This window comes from Carassius auratus, chromosome 32 (genome assembly GCF_003368295.1).
Source record: "Carassius auratus strain Wakin chromosome 32, ASM336829v1, whole genome shotgun sequence".
NCBI lineage: Eukaryota > Metazoa > Chordata > Actinopteri > Cypriniformes > Cyprinidae > Carassius > Carassius auratus.
In genome coordinates, this window is record NC_039274.1 from 3,174,972 (window position 1) to 3,193,540 (window position 18,569).

Here is an 18,569-nt window from a genome sequence, read left to right on the forward strand (position 1 = left end):
AATCAGGTGTTTTTGAATATATGTGTCCAGTCAATAATGCTGCTGTGAGTAACATTAATTGCACTTTTTATCAATACTGTTTATCAGCGTGCAGATGTTTTATCATTAATTCCAGTGGGTGGGCAAATGAATGATGACACTGGCATTCGAGGAAAAAAACTGAACCATTATAATGAACAAATTAACCTCTCCACCCACCTCCAAAAGACGCAGGCCTTTAATCTAAGCCATCTATCAATATAACATAAAAATTAGGCACCAGGAGGCCATATGGGACTTTACACTTAGGTCAAAGAGCTGACACTGGTGTCACCATCATGAAAGTCTATCATATCGCTCTTTCACATACAGACAGACAGGGTTTGCTGCTTTCAGCGGTTAATGTTTGGGGTTCACCATATTACAATGAATGTATTTCCATTTTGAAGGATTCGGAACAGCCAGAGAGGTGCAATGACGGACCCCGTTTGTAGACAAGGTCTGTGAGCTGCTGTCATATATTTCAGGGAGACAGTCAAGCTCTGCTGAGGCTAAATGTCTACAAAAATATCTTTGTATGTTGAAGGACTCGAGGAGGTGTGAGACAGGAGTTATGATGTGACAACAGAGACCCCTAATGGAGGAAAGAAGAAAGAAGAATTCCGTCAGCAGAAATGAGTTTGAAAAAAGCTCAACAAAGAATGATTAGCTGTCTTGATCAATTACTGTCATGATTTACTTGTCCTAGAAAATAAAAAGGCACAAGATCAGATATATGACATTAAAATATGAAAACGTGTACAGGTCTTGACCAAAAATTATATTCTAGACTGAAATATACATACAGTGCATATATAAATAAATGAGAAAGTCTATCAAACATCCACAAATGTTGCCCAGAATTGATTAATGTCAGCCTTCTGTGAAAACATGTCTCAATAATGCCAACCACAAAATATCTTATATTTAACACTGCACTAAAACGTATTGTTTTTAGAAGACACTTTTATCCAAAACAACTTACAGCACATTTTAACTACAAGGACAGTCACACTAGAATAAACTTGGGTCCCTTTGCTCAAGAGCACAACTGTAATAGTTCTCTCTACATTTCCTTTGGGTTACAAAAAGATTGAGAGGCATATATACGAGTTGAATGTCCTGAGATTTTTTTTCACCATTTTCATAAGCAGGGAATGAGCATCTTGCCAAAATAGCATACTGTCCTTCCACCGTCTTGACATGATTTTCTGAGACCGTATGCCAAACATTTTTAATTAAAGGTGCCACGAAGAGAGCCTCCTGGCCCTTTTTTTTATTTATTTATTTATTTTGATAAAGTGTATTGGATATTAGAATTTGAATTCCAGAAGAAAACAATGATTTCTCATTATTCTTTCGATATAACTTTGTCAGCCTTTCAATAAACAAGCATTAACACATCAAGTATTTATATTAAATTTGCTACTCAGTTTAAAAGAACATTGTACATTAATAAAATCACTATTTACCTAATTACTTTGCATCTGTCTGTTTAAATCATGATACAAGTCCAGAATAATCAATAAATAAGACAAAAAAACACAAATTTCACTGGTCTCAGCATTGCCAGGACTGAACAGGGTGAATGAGATTACAAAAGATAGTTACACCAAAAATAAAAATTCAGATGATGGTAACCAAACAACTTGGTAAGGTCACTGTAAGGACAAAAATCACTTCTCAAATTAACTTTTTATGTACCACAGAAGTCATGTAGGTTTGGAATGACATGGGGGTGACTAAATGACAACATTTTCACTTTGGGTGCACAAATTAAAGACACAAACTTTAAGTCTGGATTACTCAAAAAAATCGAGAACTCAAAAAAAAAAAACATATACACATTTCACATTCAAATCTTTATTGTACACATCATATAAAAGCAAAATACTGCAATTATTTTCAAATGCATCTGTGAGAAAACAGTCTCGGGAGATGTTTGCCTTTGACAAAAACATGACAGTGCTAATGTGCGGCCCAGTAACTCCACAGCTTTTCTTAGCCAGATGGAGAGGCATGCAACACATTTTCAGTTATCATTAAATGTAACATGCTACACATTAGCCATTTACTAGTGCAAAGAAACATACATTACAGTTTAACCAGTTTGGATCAGTCAGTCTGGCTTCATTATGAAACATCTTGCCTGAATGTTCCCTTAAAATAGCTTACATTCTACACTGAATGTCAGTCTCTCAGTCTATTCAGGTTCAAGGGGAAGTCCAAACCAGCCTGCAGGCTCCTAGAGTTACTGGCGTCCTTGCGTGCATCTGCGTAGACTCTCAAGCGACTGCAAAAAAGTGTCCCGTGCTTTATCTTCTTCCACTGTGAACGGTTCTTCCTCGTCCACCTCCTCAGCAATCCTGTCGCAGCTGAACTGACTCTTCCTCTGCAGGACAGAGCGGGCCCTGTTGCAGTCTTGGGTCCTGGACAAGCCCACCATCTGGGGAAATTCCTTCATAGCCAAGGACATTTGGTAAACAGCCGAAGCATTCATGTGGCTCATCTCCACTGAATGTGCGGACATTCTGGATCTTTGTAGGTTTTGGATGAATGAGGGAAGTTTCTTTCAAATTCCTTTTCTTGCAAGGTGAGTCGGTCTCCAAATCTACGCTTTTAAAGCAGAAAGCCAGACTGCTGATGGTAGATGATGAGGAAACTGGAGGGAAGCTCTTCTGTAGGATTGCTGCTCTTGTTCTGTATCTGTCTAGAGCATTTGTAACCCAGAGCTGCTGTGAGGCTTTATATAGGCCTTCTCTTCCCACACACTCCTCACAGCTCCTCCTTCATCACAAGACTGTCATGCTTCCGACTTCCATTCCTATCCCCCGGAATTCCTGCCTGGAACAAGCACGCATGTGGTGTGCAACAGGGAGGGCACTCAGACACAACATGAGAGAGATCATGCGCATCTATCAGAGGAGATGGATGTGAAACCCAGCAGATGGCCTTTTAAAGGGATAGTCAACACAAAAATGAAAATTTGATGTTTATCTGCTTACCCCCAGGGCATCCAAGATGTAGGTGACTTTGTTTCTTCAGTAGAATACAAAGATTTTTTTTTTTTTAACTCAAACCGTTGCAGTCTTGTCAGTTATATAAATGGAAGTAAATGGGAATCATGGTTTTGATAGTAAAAAAAAACATACACATACAAAAAAAATGAAACCCTGCGGCTTGTGACAATACATTGACGTGTAAAGCCACGAAATGATTGCTCTGATCAAAAAAACTAAAAAGTATTTATTAAATTTTTTACCTCTAATCGACCGCAAAGACCAACTGTCCTGAGCATGTTCACGTTATTTAGAATTTCAGATCATCGCAATGGAAGACAATTTTGATATATCATCAGACAATGTGGATTTTTTTTTTTTTTTTTTTTTTTTTTTTTGCCCAACTTCACTTGAACCAGAATACTCAGAGCAAGAACTCAGAGAGATGGAGAAAGCAGCCGCACATCTTCAAGCCTCAGGGAGACAGAGATCTCTTCAAAAGTGGTGGTGTTCTTTCACTAAGTGTTATGAGATGCCAACAGAAGTGGAGAGCATCTGTTGTCACAAATGGAACATTGCAATGCCATAAGTACAAGACGCCGACAGGGACATTGCCAAAAGTGTCCCATCACACATCTGCCTGACTGAAGATGGCGACTATTTTCTGCTGCTAATCTGCATCATTTTCCACATTGTGTTTATATTGCCACGCATAAACTGGAGGCGACAACCAAAGCCAGAGGGACCCAATGGCACGCTGTCAACAGTGTAATTTATTTTTAAGGTTATTGCAATGACGAGATATATGTATATGTATATGAACCAATTTATTTATTATATTTATTGAATATATTTCAGTCAGTGCACACTCAAAAAAAATGGTTTTCCGGCACTGTTCGTTTTACACATATATGTTTTGTTAAAACAACACAAATATATTTAGTTTTCCGACAAAACACAATTGTATTGTGTTTAATCAACTTAAAATGTTTAATTTTAAATTTTACTTAATTATCAATCGTTAAAGTAACGTAAAGGGTTTAATTTCGTGATTCAAAAAAAACCGGAAGTGACGATTTCCAACGCATTTGATGACGATGTGGAGGGGAGCAAGAGGTATCAGTCAGGTAAGAAAATCTAAAGTTTTTATTGTGTTAAGTCAAAGTCTTTAATTTCTCTTAGAGTTTCTGTTTTGAGGTGCTTTTGTTTTGCAGTCTAGTATTGTGTAATCGGTTTATTGCACCGTTAATAGATGATTTTGAAGCGTTGGGAGATGTGAAAGCGCACGACTCTCTGTAATGTATTTACTTTAGTATATATATATATATACACTAGGGCTGAAACAATTACTCGACATTATCGACAACGTCGACGATAAAAATAAAATTTTCAGCAAATGTTTTTGAGTAACGTTAGTGGTTTGATCTCGTATCTGCCTGATTTGAAAGCCTGCATTAATGCAGTTTGACCAGTGTGGCGCTGTAGCGCAAGATTGTAATGCACTCTCCTGATTCAATTAAAAAGAAGAAGATAGCACTTCAGTTTGAGGCAAACCGACCGAGTAACCCCAGAGTGCAGTCTGGACGATGGGGCGGGGCGACACTTCGAGGCGGAGCGACACGTGTCGCCCCGCCCATATTTGTTTTCCCCGCCTTTGGCATTTTCCTCCGAGCCAGCAGGGGGCAGTTTGCGTTGAAACAAACAGAACGGTGGCAACTACAGCAGCAGAGTAATAACGCTATTCCGTTGTTTGCTTGAGGTGAGTAAAAGTGGTTGTGTAAATATCTTATAATATGAAATGCGATGTTCGATCATTTATTTATCCATGGTACGTTCAATTTGAATAATTATTGTTAATAATTGTTATAAATTGCTCATTTTATTGTTCTTTGTGGATTGTAACAGTACACTCTGTACATGGCTTTAGTTCATAGGTTCGATTTTACAGAGGTATGGCATCACATTTGTCAAGTTATTTGAACAGACATGCATGATTTTTGTGTGTATATTATTATTATTATTATTTTTCAGGATGACATGATTAGGAGGTGGTGGTGTTCTGTTCTCCTGGACAGCTTTACTCCGCAAATGTATGTAGCTGTTTGAATGTTGCTACATGAAACATTACTCTGTACTATATCTAGCAATATACCTACCTCTTGACATTTGTTCTTTTAGAGCTCAACCACTGAGGGGAGGAACTTCACCATTCACCATGTCTTCAGGCAGAGTCCAGCAAAGCAGGTTATTTGTGCACATACATTCATTAAGAACTAATAATTACATATGTGTGTACATGCAGAGGTATTTTAGTTATTACAGCTACATAGTTGTTCAGATGTGAAATTGGTATTATGTACAAGTACTATATTGGTCAATACTGTGGATTATTTAATATATAACTATCAGTTAACATCAGCATCAAAGACATTTAAAAACATTTCAGCTTAATTCATTTTCAGACAGCAGCAAGTTTTTTAAATAACTTCTGTTTGTGATCTAATGTGGATTTTGTTCACCATATAAGATAGAAATATTTATATTAAATGTAAAAGATCTTCATGTGGATCATGCATACAAATATATACAAATATCTCACTGGATTATTACAATTAATGGCAAAATGAATGTGTGGAAATGTAAACTAATATATCCTACTGACACACAACAGCAAAAGATATAAATACTTGGCTTAAAACAGTTTTTTTTCAATGTGAAAATACTAACACTAATACTTCTGCACAGTACTGTATATATTAACATTTTATTAGTGTTATTATAAAAGAATGAGTATGCAGTTGTGACAACAATCTATAGAGTTTTTAATGAGAGTTTGTTTAAAGCAAGGTTGTCTGTATTCAGTGTTTATATAATGTTTAATAACTTTTATATACATGTATAAATAAACCTATGTATGTTTTTGATTCAACAGCTTCCACTGGAAATCCTCGGGGAAGTTATTTTGTCGGCGGGTGACTCTGCATATTTGACACTTTCTCTGGTTTGTAGATGGATTAGTGTTGTGCTCCGAAGTTTTTCGGAAAGCGGCACAGTTTGCCTGGCTAGAGAGTAAGATTTCCCCGTTTAATGCTCATTCTCCAATTGAATTTTGTAGTAGAAGGCTGTTAAACTTTTTTTGTATTATTATTATTATCTTTCATGTATTTTGTCTTTACACTATAAGTTGTGGCCAACTGGAAGAATTGTCCTCCTGTCTCCTGACCGGAACGAGTTCAGACGGATGTACAGCATCAGGGAATGCTTGCAGTGCAGAGCCCTTTTCAAGTTTAACCCCCAGGGTACAGGGAAGAGACCAGCGTGGTGATCTTCTGGGCTTTTGTTTACACAGGATTTTGTTCCAAGGACTGTTTTTGTTTTTTTGTTTTTTGCGGCATGAAACACATTTGTGTGTTAAGTTCATTGAAGGGAAATAGAGAATGGGCTGAGATCAACTGGTTTTGATTATTAATTGATGTAATTTAAAGTTAAACTTTGCACTGCATAATGTTTTAATAAAAAAGCTATGGAAAACACGTGCATGACAACAGGTTTCAGTCATTTACATCAGTCTATCATTCTTTAAGGTTTCTCATGTTTGATAACATCATTTGCTATGCATTGCTCATAATGGATTCTTAGTTTAGTTGTGACAGGATTGTGAGGATTAATGAGGTTTTCAGTAGTGCAGTTCAGAAAACAAATAACAGAAAGTAACAAGTGTTTTTGGGCAAGTTCTTTAGAACCTGTATAGTACCTTCCTTGCAAAAAGTACCCATGGATTTATTGTAGTAAAAATATTTGTTGGCAAATTAATTACTGTGAGCTGTAATTATAAAAACACCACAGTTTTACTATAGTTACTGTAGCAGAACCATAGTAAATTTTCGTAGGGGCCAAGGGAATGTTCAGAATATTATTGGTGACGTTCAGAGACTGGTGACAATTTGTTACACACAAGACACATACACACACACACACACACACATATATATATATATATATATATATATATATATACACACACACACACACATATATGTATGTATATATTATTTGAATATATAAATCAAGGTACTCCATGACTATCTACGTAACCACACTTCGCATAATATTGCCGTGTCATTTTCAAACCAGCGAGTAATGCCGAGGTAGCGTCTACACTACAGCCATTGAGGGAGTAGACCATTTATTTTTATTCTGTTCGTCGTAATCCAAAACTCTTTGTATTTATACGGGATGTTGTAGAAATGCAACAATAAATGCAAAAACACAACATGTATATTCACTTTTTAATTTATATTAAAAGTTTATTCATCTTAGTGTCTACTTCCGCATTCCAATCCTGCTAATAGCGTCATAATTCTCTATACCAATAAGCTGTAAAATCGTCACTCATCTGTACACCAATAAGCTCATCTTAATCATAAACCAATAACCGCTGAGGTGGGCGGGGCGACACGTGTCGCCCCGCCCCAACGTGTCGCCCCGCCCCATCGTCCAGACTGCACTCTGGGATACTTGAACCGACCCGATCCGAACCTTGGATGAATATGTAAATATATACTGCACGCCTTCCTCTCAATAACTGCATAAACACAACAAAAAACTGACCGCGATGTAAAAGCAGCTCTTAAGAACACAGAGATATGGATGTTTGCACGAACTCTGAGGTTCTCCAGGCACTCCAGTAAAGAAAAGTCCAGTCACGTTTATTTATATAACAGTCCTTTATGCAATCGATAGCTTTTCAATATTAAACATGAAAATACAGAGTAAGTGTCGCTAGAATTATAACTTGATTTCCTTTTATAAAGCAGCTCTCCGGTATGGAGCTAGCTAATAATAAAATCATTTTATAAGTGGGGGAAATACTTCATTAAAGTTTTAGTTCTGCGCTAGATCAAACCAAACTGTTTTGATTATCATAACCCAATAAGGTATTTTAAGAGAGATTGTATTTATTAATAAAATGTTTATCCAAAAATAAAACGTCCTATCACTTACCTTTACTTTATATTATAAATATGGCTTACAATAAGAGATGTTAAGAGACAGAATGATTTGTCATTCAGCTACTTCCTCATATAACTAATCAAATGGCGAATAGGAGTTTCTCTCTTATCTCATTTTGTGTGCCAAATATATTTGTATAAATTAATTGTATTAGTAATACATAATGACTTTAAAAAGTGGAAGTAATTACCTTTATTTGTTATAATATGTATATTTTAACTAATTTAAAAAGATAAATAATCAATAAATGTCTAACCATGAGATGATGACCGAGTTTTGAGAGCCCTGGCTCAGCACAGTGGGAGTATTTGAAGCTTTGTTTATGAACATGGCGGTGTGGTCATACAATGACTTTAAACCGGACACTACTCTGAGCTGTTCACATTATACATATGCTCCAGATATGTAATCAGGTCCTCCTTTAGGAATGGTAAACATGACACTATTCATCACTCACACAAATAAATCACTTAATATTTTGATCATTGAATTGGTTTTTGCTGTTCAATTTTTTTTTTTTTTTTTTTTTGTAACACATTGCACTTCATGTGTACAGGTTTGTGCAGAATTTGAGACATCCAGAATTACCATAGGCCCATTAGAATCAACAATCTTTGCCAAACTTGATTCGGACTGCAAAATTTACGAAGATGTTTTCATACTGAAGAAGAGACCTTGGACAAATACTGAAACCCTCTTGGTGCCCACTACACAGGTAAGAACAACTGCACTCAACACAACCTTGTATTAAAACATTATTCTCTCACTGGTTACTGGAAATTGACAAAAAAAGACAGATAAGATAAGGTTTATTAATACAATAAATAAAAAATATGTGGTATATCTATAAACTGATAGATTTATTTTGATGCAAGGCAGGGGTGTCCAGACCTGCTCTAGGAAAGCCAGTGTTCTGTGGGGTTCAGCTCTAACACATCTGCCTGGAACTTCAGGTAAGACTTTTTTGTTTTAAAATTCCCAAGAACCTTGATTAGCTGGTTCAGGTGTGTTTAAATGGCTAGATCACCCAAAAATAAACATGTCATTATTCACCCTCATGTCGTTTCAAACCCGTAAGACCATCATTCATCTTCAGAGCACAAATTATGATATTTTTTAAGGATGCCCCGATCATGATTTTTCATGGCCGATACCGATTTCTTTTACAAGCAAACTGGACGATTTTTTTTTTTATCTTTAAGCAACAAACAAGAAGGAAGGACAGTCCACAGTCTACAGTCCAAAATTGAGGGAAAGCTCAATAAAGCCCCTTTCACACTGCGATTCCGGCAAATACAGATCCCGTAACGACACGTGACATCAGGGCGTGACGTGTAATGTACGAGTCGAAAACATTAGGCATGTAATACTTTCACTGAATCTGGCGAACGATCTCGGTGTCACCGTGGAAAGTGAGGAACTAACTGATCTCTGCTTCATACAGTTTGTACTTTTTTTTTTTTCAGTGAACGTTGATCTTCCTTCAAAACAGCCAGTAAAAGAGTCACACGATAATGTCATCACTACGACACGGCATTAGATCTGGCTTTTGTTCACACAGCGCTTGTCCCGGGATTGAACCCAGCAATGTTACTACGTCCCCGACCCGAGTTCAATGCTGGAATCAATCCCGGGATGTGTTTGCTTTCACACAGAAGTAATGTAGTCGGAGCACGCGGGCGCACTTCCGGAAAAATCGGCTGAAAAAAATTCCAAAGACCGGCCGATTACCAATTGCGTATTTAAAGCAAAAACCGTCTGGTTTCCAATTTATGGCCGGTCAATTGGTGCATCCCTAATATTTTTATGAAAATGCGAGAGATTTCTGAACCTCCATAAAGGCTGCAATGCAACTGAAATGTTCCCAGAGTCATAGTAAGGACATCAGTAAAACAGTCCATGTGGCATCAATGCTTCAGCCACACTTTTACAAAGGTACAAGAATACATTTTGTGCAAAGAAAACAAAAATAGCGACTTTAATCAACAATTCTTCTCCAAATCACATATTCTGCCATTATGGACAGTAACAAGAGGCATGAACATTGCTTTCCTCTGCGTGTAATCAAGGCTCAGTGCAGGCGTGTTGTAGGTCAGCAGCACCATGTGCATGATTTATTTACATGCTGTTGATTAATGGTGGAAGATGCGATTTGGAGAAGAATTGTTGAATAAAGTCGCTGTTTTAATTTTGTTTGCACAAAAAAGTATTTTTGTTTACTTTGTAAAATTATGGTTGAACCACTGGTGTCACATGGACTGTTTTACTGATGTCCTTACTATGTTTCTGGGTCTGGGAACATTCCAGTTCTGTTGTTAACCATACAGGTTCCAGATGTGTAACATTTTCCACTGTAATGTTTGTTAGAATCCCATCTTGACTGCTTGCCTGGATTTCCCATAAGAAGATGAATGACTGACTTTTTTTCATGTAATTTTAGAAAAAAAAAACAAAGGCTAAATTTTGTTGTTTTCATCTTCAGACTAATGAAATTGAAGTATCCAAATGAAGACCCTAGCAGTATGGAGTATATGGTGAGTTCAAGGTTAATAAATTATTTGTTAAAGTTAATACACAATAATTTGAGTTCTCCATGCTTTTAAATACTTCTAGGATACAGACGTTGCCAGCAGTCAGGAGGTGATCCAGAAGACTCATGGGAATCTATTTGAAGCTGCATCATTGAAGACAGTCCAGCAGAAGTTGGAGTTTTAAAGGATAAAGTTCTTCAGGACCTATAGCAGTTTACAGTCTGTAAAACCATGTTACTGGGACTGATTTATGGACTGAACTTGAGCAACCCTCCTGAACTCAGGTACACATTTGGAATACTGAAGAAGTTATTTCTGGAGCCACTTCCTGTTCCTGGAATAAGGTTTGATTGGTTGCCCATGAATGCCAATTAGAATTGTATTTGCTATTTTGTGTAATTTTGTAATGTGGTTTAAACTGTATTTTACTGTGTGTAATTATTTATTGCTTGTTTAACAAATACACTTTGATCATTTGTGACATCTTGTCTTTTGTCTCATTACAAGACAAAACACACAAAAAATGCTTTGTTGAAGGGAGTAACTTCAAAAAGAAAATATTGTGTTAAAGTAACTAGAACTAATTGTGTGGAACCACTGTCCATAATTGAAATGAGTAATTTGAAACAAACCTCCTTATGTTGATAGAGTGAAACAAATTTGGCTAGATTGTAATAAACCAAAACATGTTGAGTTAACTTAACCAGTTTAAGTTGAAGCAAAGTCAATAAATTGAGTTGGTTGAACATTACTATTTCACATAGATTCTACCTCATTCAGTTGTGTTGTCACAACACAAGGAGTTTGCATAGATTCAAAAAATTCCATTAATGTTATCAAAACACAATTTGGTTGTGTGGAACCACTGTCCATAATTGACTTAAGTAAGTTTAAAGAGTCATTTTTTTGAGTGCAGGCTGGTGGCGTATTGTGTGGTTTTGGAGTGCTTGCTGAAGGGGGAACATCAGGGCAGAAGAAACAGAAACGTTTAACCCTCTTGTGTGGTGAAAGCCATCCACGAGGAATATCCATCCCCCTCTGGATGTTATGTGGGCTTCACAGAAGCAGAAAATGCATTTACAATGTAGACATTTGTATGATAGTCTTGTAATTTGTAAACATTTTCTATATATTTGAAATCTTTATTATTTCCAAGCTACGAAATATGTTACCTGTTTCTGATGCAGAAAAGCTAGAACTAGAATGGACTATTGTAATGCACTTCTAAGTGGCTGTCCAGCATCTTCAATAAACAAGCTACAGGTAGTCCAAAATGCAGCGGTTAGAGTACTTACCTGGTCAAAAAAAAAATATGATCATATTATCGCAATTTTTCAGTGTCTTCACTGGTTACCTATTAAGTTCTGTATCAGTTACAAATTATTGTTACTTACCCCTAAGGCCCTTAATGGTTACACTCCTGTGTACCTAACTAGTGTTCTACCACGCTACAACCCATCACGCACCCTAAGGTCACAAAACACTGGACTTTTAGTAGTTCCTAGGATAGCAAAGTCCACTAAAGGAGGTAAAGCTTTTTCGCATTTTGCTCCCAAACTCTGAAATAGCCTTCCTGATAATGTTTGGGGTTCAGACACACTCGCTCTGTTAAAAACTAGATTAAAAACACATCTCTTTCGCCAAGCATTCAAATAATGCATCTCGTAATTTGTAACTGAAGTTGGATCTGATCAAATGTGCATTCTTATTCTTTAGCTTAGGTTAAACTAATTCATTTTACTTTGTTGGAACAGCAGCTATGCTAATGAGGTCTCCTTTTGTTTCTCTGTTTTGCCACGGGATTTACATCCCATGGCGACTAGGATTCACACAAGCTCCAATCTGGATCCAGAACACCTGAGAAGAGATGATGCTGACCCTCAGAGGACCTCAGATGATGCTAACCCTATATCAACAAAGAGAACTAACAAATATTGCTACTTACTATGCAATCACATTATAATTGCTGTTAATAGTGTCCATCGTCTGGTTGATTATGTCTTGTATAATTTTTTCAAAAAATTACTGTCATATGCACATAAACTGATCACCACTTGTAAGCTAAATATTGTAGAAATGTAATTTTCTGTAAAGTTGCTTTGCAGTGATTTGCATCATAAAATGCGCTATACAAATAAACTTGAATTGAATTGAATTGAATTGAATATATAAGCCTATTTCTAATGTTAATACCAATGCCTTTTATTATTCATTTGACTGTATCTTCATCTGTTCTTTTTTAAGTTTTTACAGGTTTCATTATAATGTAAATTTTATGTAACCGAGTGGTAAAATTTTTTGTAGTTTATTTATCCCTTTGCATCGTTAAACTTATTTTATTTTTATTTTCTGCTTTCTGTAAATTACCAAGTCAGAAGAAACAGTGAATACCTGCATTTTTCCTTGAGTCGTCAGTAGGTGGTGCTGTGTGCATTATGCATGGGAAATGCGCATGTGCTGTTTTCATACCTTTTTGGGTGATGCTCAGGGAGCAACGTTGGGGAGATGCTCACTTTCTGTAATCAGTGACATATTTAAGACCATAAAAGGGTAAATATAGTATTTTTTTCTAATCTAATCTTGCTCTTAAATATATATTTTTGTGTGGTTTCTAATGATGTCATGTCATTAAAGTTTTTTTTTTTTTTTTTTTTTTTTTATTGCAAGAAAAAAAGTTGTACAGATATACAAAAACACAGGGAAGCGAGATATAAATACACTCCAATTAGAAGCAAACATAAAATAAAATAGACATTCTGGATTTGCATATAAAATTATAGTATTATTGATACATAAAAGTGCAAAAATAAACTTACATTCTTTTGGAAAAGTTGTCAAAATACATCAAAAACTTGCTACTCTTTTTGTTCTCTGTAAGTCTAAGAGATGAAACAAGAGAGTCCAATTCCATAAGAAAAAGGGGGAAAGACAAAGGAGACTTAAGCCATTTCTGTTTATGAATGAAAAATTTTGCATTCAATATAAGAAAATTAACAACATATTCAACAGATAATAGCTTTGGATTTTCATAATAAAAGATAACATCTTTGAGGATAAAAGTGTGGGACACATTTGTAAGGTTAGAAATGTAGGTGCTTATGTCACCCCATAATTTGTTTGTAACACCGCAATCAAAAAACAAATGGGCAGCTGTTTCCTCCACAAAACCACAAAACGAGCATGATTCATCGACATTAGAATATTTTGAGATTGACAGATTAACGGGGTAAATTTTATGAAGGATTTTATAATGGATCTCCTTTACCTTATTAGAAATGCAAAATTTACTTGGCAGGAGCCAGGCCTTTCTCCAATTTATATTTGTTAAAAAGGAACCCCAATAGAATTTCCCTCTTGGAACAATCTTTCTTTTTGTCTGAAAAATATTGCGGATATGTCTGTTATTGCATTTCCGATCTAATATACCAATACCCCCCAAACTTAAAGCCGGATAAACACTGTTGCCTTTACTGAATTTAAGGTGACTTGAAATTAACTGAGTTAAACCTACTGGGATGGCTCTCATCAAATTATTATATTCCTTTGGTGGGACTGGAAAATTATGAAGATTCATAAATTGTTTGTAAGTTAAAATATTACCAGACTTGTCAAACACAGATAGAATAGAGTTCAAGTTATTATTAAACCATCTAGGGAAAAAAAGTGATTTATTTCTAACCGTTATATCAGCATTATTCCAAAGGAGAACTTTATGGGGGGAGAATCCATGGACAAAACACAATTTCCAGGAAAGAAGACATTGATGGTGGAAGTTAGATAAGGAAATAGGTAACTTACCAGGCAGAAAATTACATTTCAGTAAGAAAGATAGGCCACCAAGTTGGTCAAATATCTTATTTGGGATAAAAAACCACATTGACATTGGATTTGCAAGGCATCTTTTCAGCCAGTTTACTTTAAAGGTGTTTACAGTGTCTGCAAAGTCCAAAAAATCAAGGCCACCTTCGCTTCTGGAGTTAGTAAGGACATCTCTTTTTAACTTGTACGGTCTATTTTTCCAGATAAAATCCAAAAATATTTTATTAATTTCCTTTATAGTTTTATCGTTGACAAACAAAGAAAGAGCAGAATATACAAAGTGAGAGAGCCCTTCAACTTTAGATAAAAGAACTCTACCATATAATGTAAGATCTCTCTGAAGCCAGATATTAAAGATCTGTTTCGTTTTTATAATTGTATCAGAAAAATTTAAATGATGTCTACTGATTACATTTCTACTGATATGAATTCCTAAATATTTTACACTTTTTTTAACTAGGATGCCTCCTAAGACTATATCATCCATATCATGAATTGTTATAATTTCACATTTCGAAGTATTAAGTTTTAGACCTGAAGCACATGAGAATTGTTCAACCAAATCCAGAGCTTTTGGTAACTGACATTTGTCCTGCAAAAACAGCGTAGTGTCATCTGCTAGCTGTGATATTTTGAACTCTCTGTCAAAAATTGAGATTCCTTTCAAACTTTCATCTTGTTTAATTCTTAGACAGAGTAACTCTGTGGCTAAAAGAAATAAAAATGGGGAGATTGGACAGCCCTGTCTGACTCCACGATATATATTAAACCTCTTAGAAGTGTCAAAGTTCACAATTACTGAGCTGTTAATGCCTCTATAAAACATGGATACAGTCTCCATAAATGCTTTGCCAAATCCAAATAATTCTAGAGTACGAAAAAGAAATTTGTGTTCTATGGAGTCAAAGGCTTTATGAAAGTCGAGAAAAAGTATGAGACCATCAGAATGTATTAAATCGGAATAATCCAGCAAGTCCAGTACTAATCTTATGTTGTTAGAAATGTGACGGCCTTTCATGAAACCAGATTGAGATTCTGAAATTATATTGTCTAAACCATAACTTAATCTTTTAGCATAGAAAGAGGCTAATATTTTATAGTCTAATGTTAACAGAGTAATAGGTCGCCAATTGTCGATTATTAAAGGATCCTTGTCTTGCTTGGGTATAAGAGAGATGACTCCCTGTTTCATAGTAGCCGTCATATCTCCCTGACTGATGCATTCATTATACATATGAAATAATGGTAATTTAATAAACTCCCAAAAATGAAGATAAAATTCTACCGAGAGCCCATCAATCCCAGGGGATCTACCTTTTTTCATTTTATGTAGAGCTTGCTTGATTTCATCAATTGATAAAGGAGAATCACAAATTTGACTATACTCTCGATCAATAACTTTAATATGGTGTTTAATTAAATCAATAAATTTCTCAGAAATATTATTGTTGAAATTAGAGGTATAAAGAGTGCTATAAAAGTTTGCAACAAAATCAGATATTACTTTTTGATCTTTAGAAATGACTCCATCAATGTTTAGTGCAGAGAGAGCTTTCCTCTGACCGTTCCTTTTTTCCAGGGCAAAAAAATAACAAGAATTGCTTTCCCCCTCCTCCAACCATTTAGCACGAGACCTTGTATATGCCCCTTTAGCCAAATCTAAGTAGGCTTTATCAAGCTCCAAATTTAACTTTTTTATTTCTAAATGTTCTTCTTCTGTAATTTTACTTTTAGTCAATAACTCATTAAGTTTATTAACCAACTCTGAATCAGTTTGACGTTTACTCTTTTTAATTTCTTTACTTCTTTTAACTGCTGTATGTCTGGCTTTATATTTAAAGAACTCCCATGTTTTTTTATAATCCCCATTTAAATCAGTAAATAATTCTTTGATAAGCTTGATGATACTATGATTAAACTGTTGATCTTTTAGCAAGGTATTATTAAGTTTCCAGTAACCCCTGAGTCTCGGATTATCCTGGACGTCACTTATCTTTAAAAAAACTAACTTATGATCAGATAAGGGGGCAATGGTGTGAGAAATATCTTTTAAATAGCTAAGAATAGAAGAAGAAATTAAAAAAAAGTCAATCCTGGATCTAAGAGATAAAGTTTTATTTGACCAGGTAAAATCTTTTATATAAGGGTTAAAGAACCGCCATGCATCAGTCAGGGAGAGATCTGTGCAAAGAGAAAAAATTAAGTCATTATTTTTTCCACCATCAAGTCTAGGGGGGTATCTGTCCAGACAATCATCTATGCATTCGTTGAAATCTCCTCCCAAAATGAAATAAGCATCAATATACTTCCTATTTACTTGCCTAAGTTTATCCACTAAATGAGAGAACATTACTCTGTTGGATGCAGAAGAATTGTGACCATATACACAGCAAGCTATGAAGGTAGCATTATCTTGTTTGATTACGGCAATAACCCATCTGCCTTCTTCAGAACACAAAGTTTCTAAAACGGTCCCTCTAAAACGGTGTAACATAATAGCAGTTCCTGCCGAGTGATTGCTGCCATGACTAAAGAAAATTGAGTTTCCCCATTGATTCCTCCAAAATCTAACATCTGTTTCCCCTGAGTGAATTTCTTGAAGAAATATAAGATCAGCTGCACTTCTTTTACAAAATAAAAAAATGGCTTTTCTTTTTAAACCATCCCGCAAACCTCGAACATTCAACGTTGCAACAGACAACGATTTGAACTTGTACTCCATAAGAACTACCAAACAATTTAAACAAAACCACAAAAAGTAACTTTCTTTAGCTTAACCCTAAATGTAAAGGGAGAGGTGGTTAATAACCTATGAAATATATTGACTTAGGGTGAAAAACAATTAAAGAATTAAAAAAAAAAAATTCAAGACTAATATTAAGGATAACAATTAAGGGGGATCAAAAATAGTAACTTCCATGTTACACACAACTTTATGTATGATTTTATGCAGATACTGTTGTTAATCGTGTTGTGCGTTTTAAAGTGCTGCATGAGAAAAGAAGCCAGTGCAGTCAGCTTAGGTAACATCAGAATAGAAGACTTGCTTCCCGTCAATCAAAGCAAAAGAGCTGCGGAAGCTTGCTCTCTTGCCTTCCTCCCGTGCCTTCTTCACGAGAGGCCACAACTTGTCCCGCGCTGCTCTATCGTCGGGAGACAGAGGCTCCGAAAGACGCAGTTTGTTGTCAGATAGAAATTTGCAGCCTCTGGCAGCACCCCAAATCAAGTCACGGATGCGACGCAGTGCGAAGAGGATTATGATCGATCTGGCCTTACCATCCGCTCGTTTCGGTCCCAGACGATGAGCAACATCGACACTGTCATTTAGCTCGTCTCCGATTCCAGGAGCGATCTTCTTTAGTATATTAAGAACCACGCTTCGGACATCCTCGCCATCTTTATCCGCAACACCGTGCAACTTCAGACACCATTTCCAACTGTAACGGCTGCAATCCTGTAGACTTGCTTTCACGGATTTGTTTTCCTTTCTTATAGAGTGGATCTCCGATTCCAGATGATTAAGCGCCTCTTTGTGAATGCCGACATCAACAACAAGCTGTTGCACCGTCGCTGTCAGACTTAGGATTTGTTTCGAGGTTGTTTCGGTGTTAGGTTCGATCGCTGAAATCTTTTGAAAAGTCTTGTCGTGCTTTAAAGCCAGCTCGCGTATTGCGGCCAAGACATCCTCATTACTTATTCCACTAACGTTAGATTCCGCGCGTTTCGATTTTTTGGCAGCTGGCTTCTGAGGAGTATTCGAAAGAGCAGCGACAATAACTTCATTATCAAAGTTTGGACACGAATCAAACCACTGTAACTCCGTGTCTCGCTGTGACTTCAGTCCTGTGCTACTACAGACCGATGCTGAATCCTCAAACTGATCAACCATGGAAGCCATACTGTCAAGACACGCTTGTTTAACTTTCTTCTTTCCTTTTTTTCCCATACAGAAATATGTCAAAATGGAATTATATGACTTTTCCCTCTTATGACCACGTTATCAACAGTCTAAACAGTTGGTTATATCACCACTTCACCTCTATTTCCCTGTAGAACAAACACACAACCACCTACAACGCCGCCATCTTGGCCCGCCAACAGTCCATGTCATTAAAGTTGTATTGTGTAGGCTACGATGGTATGACGTCACACCACGCGGTGTAGGCCTGTTCAACTGTGGTTTTACAAA

The 18,569-nt window shown here is 36.2% G+C and overlaps 1 long non-coding RNA gene across 2 annotated transcripts; it reads left to right on the forward strand.

The window, feature by feature from the left end:
* Positions 1-4,115: 4,115 nt before the first annotated feature.
* On the forward strand, positions 4,116-11,042 carry LOC113051347 (uncharacterized). Of its 2 annotated transcripts, none has more exons than XR_003276888.1 (5): positions 4,116-4,144; positions 8,587-8,745; positions 8,906-8,983; positions 10,513-10,564; positions 10,644-11,042. It is a non-coding gene; the product is annotated as an uncharacterized LOC113051347 (long non-coding RNA). The 2 variants fall into 2 exon arrangements; XR_003276889.1 differs by lacking the exon at positions 4,116-4,144 and adding an exon at positions 7,539-7,569.
* The last annotated feature ends 7,527 nt before the right edge of the window (positions 11,043-18,569 follow it).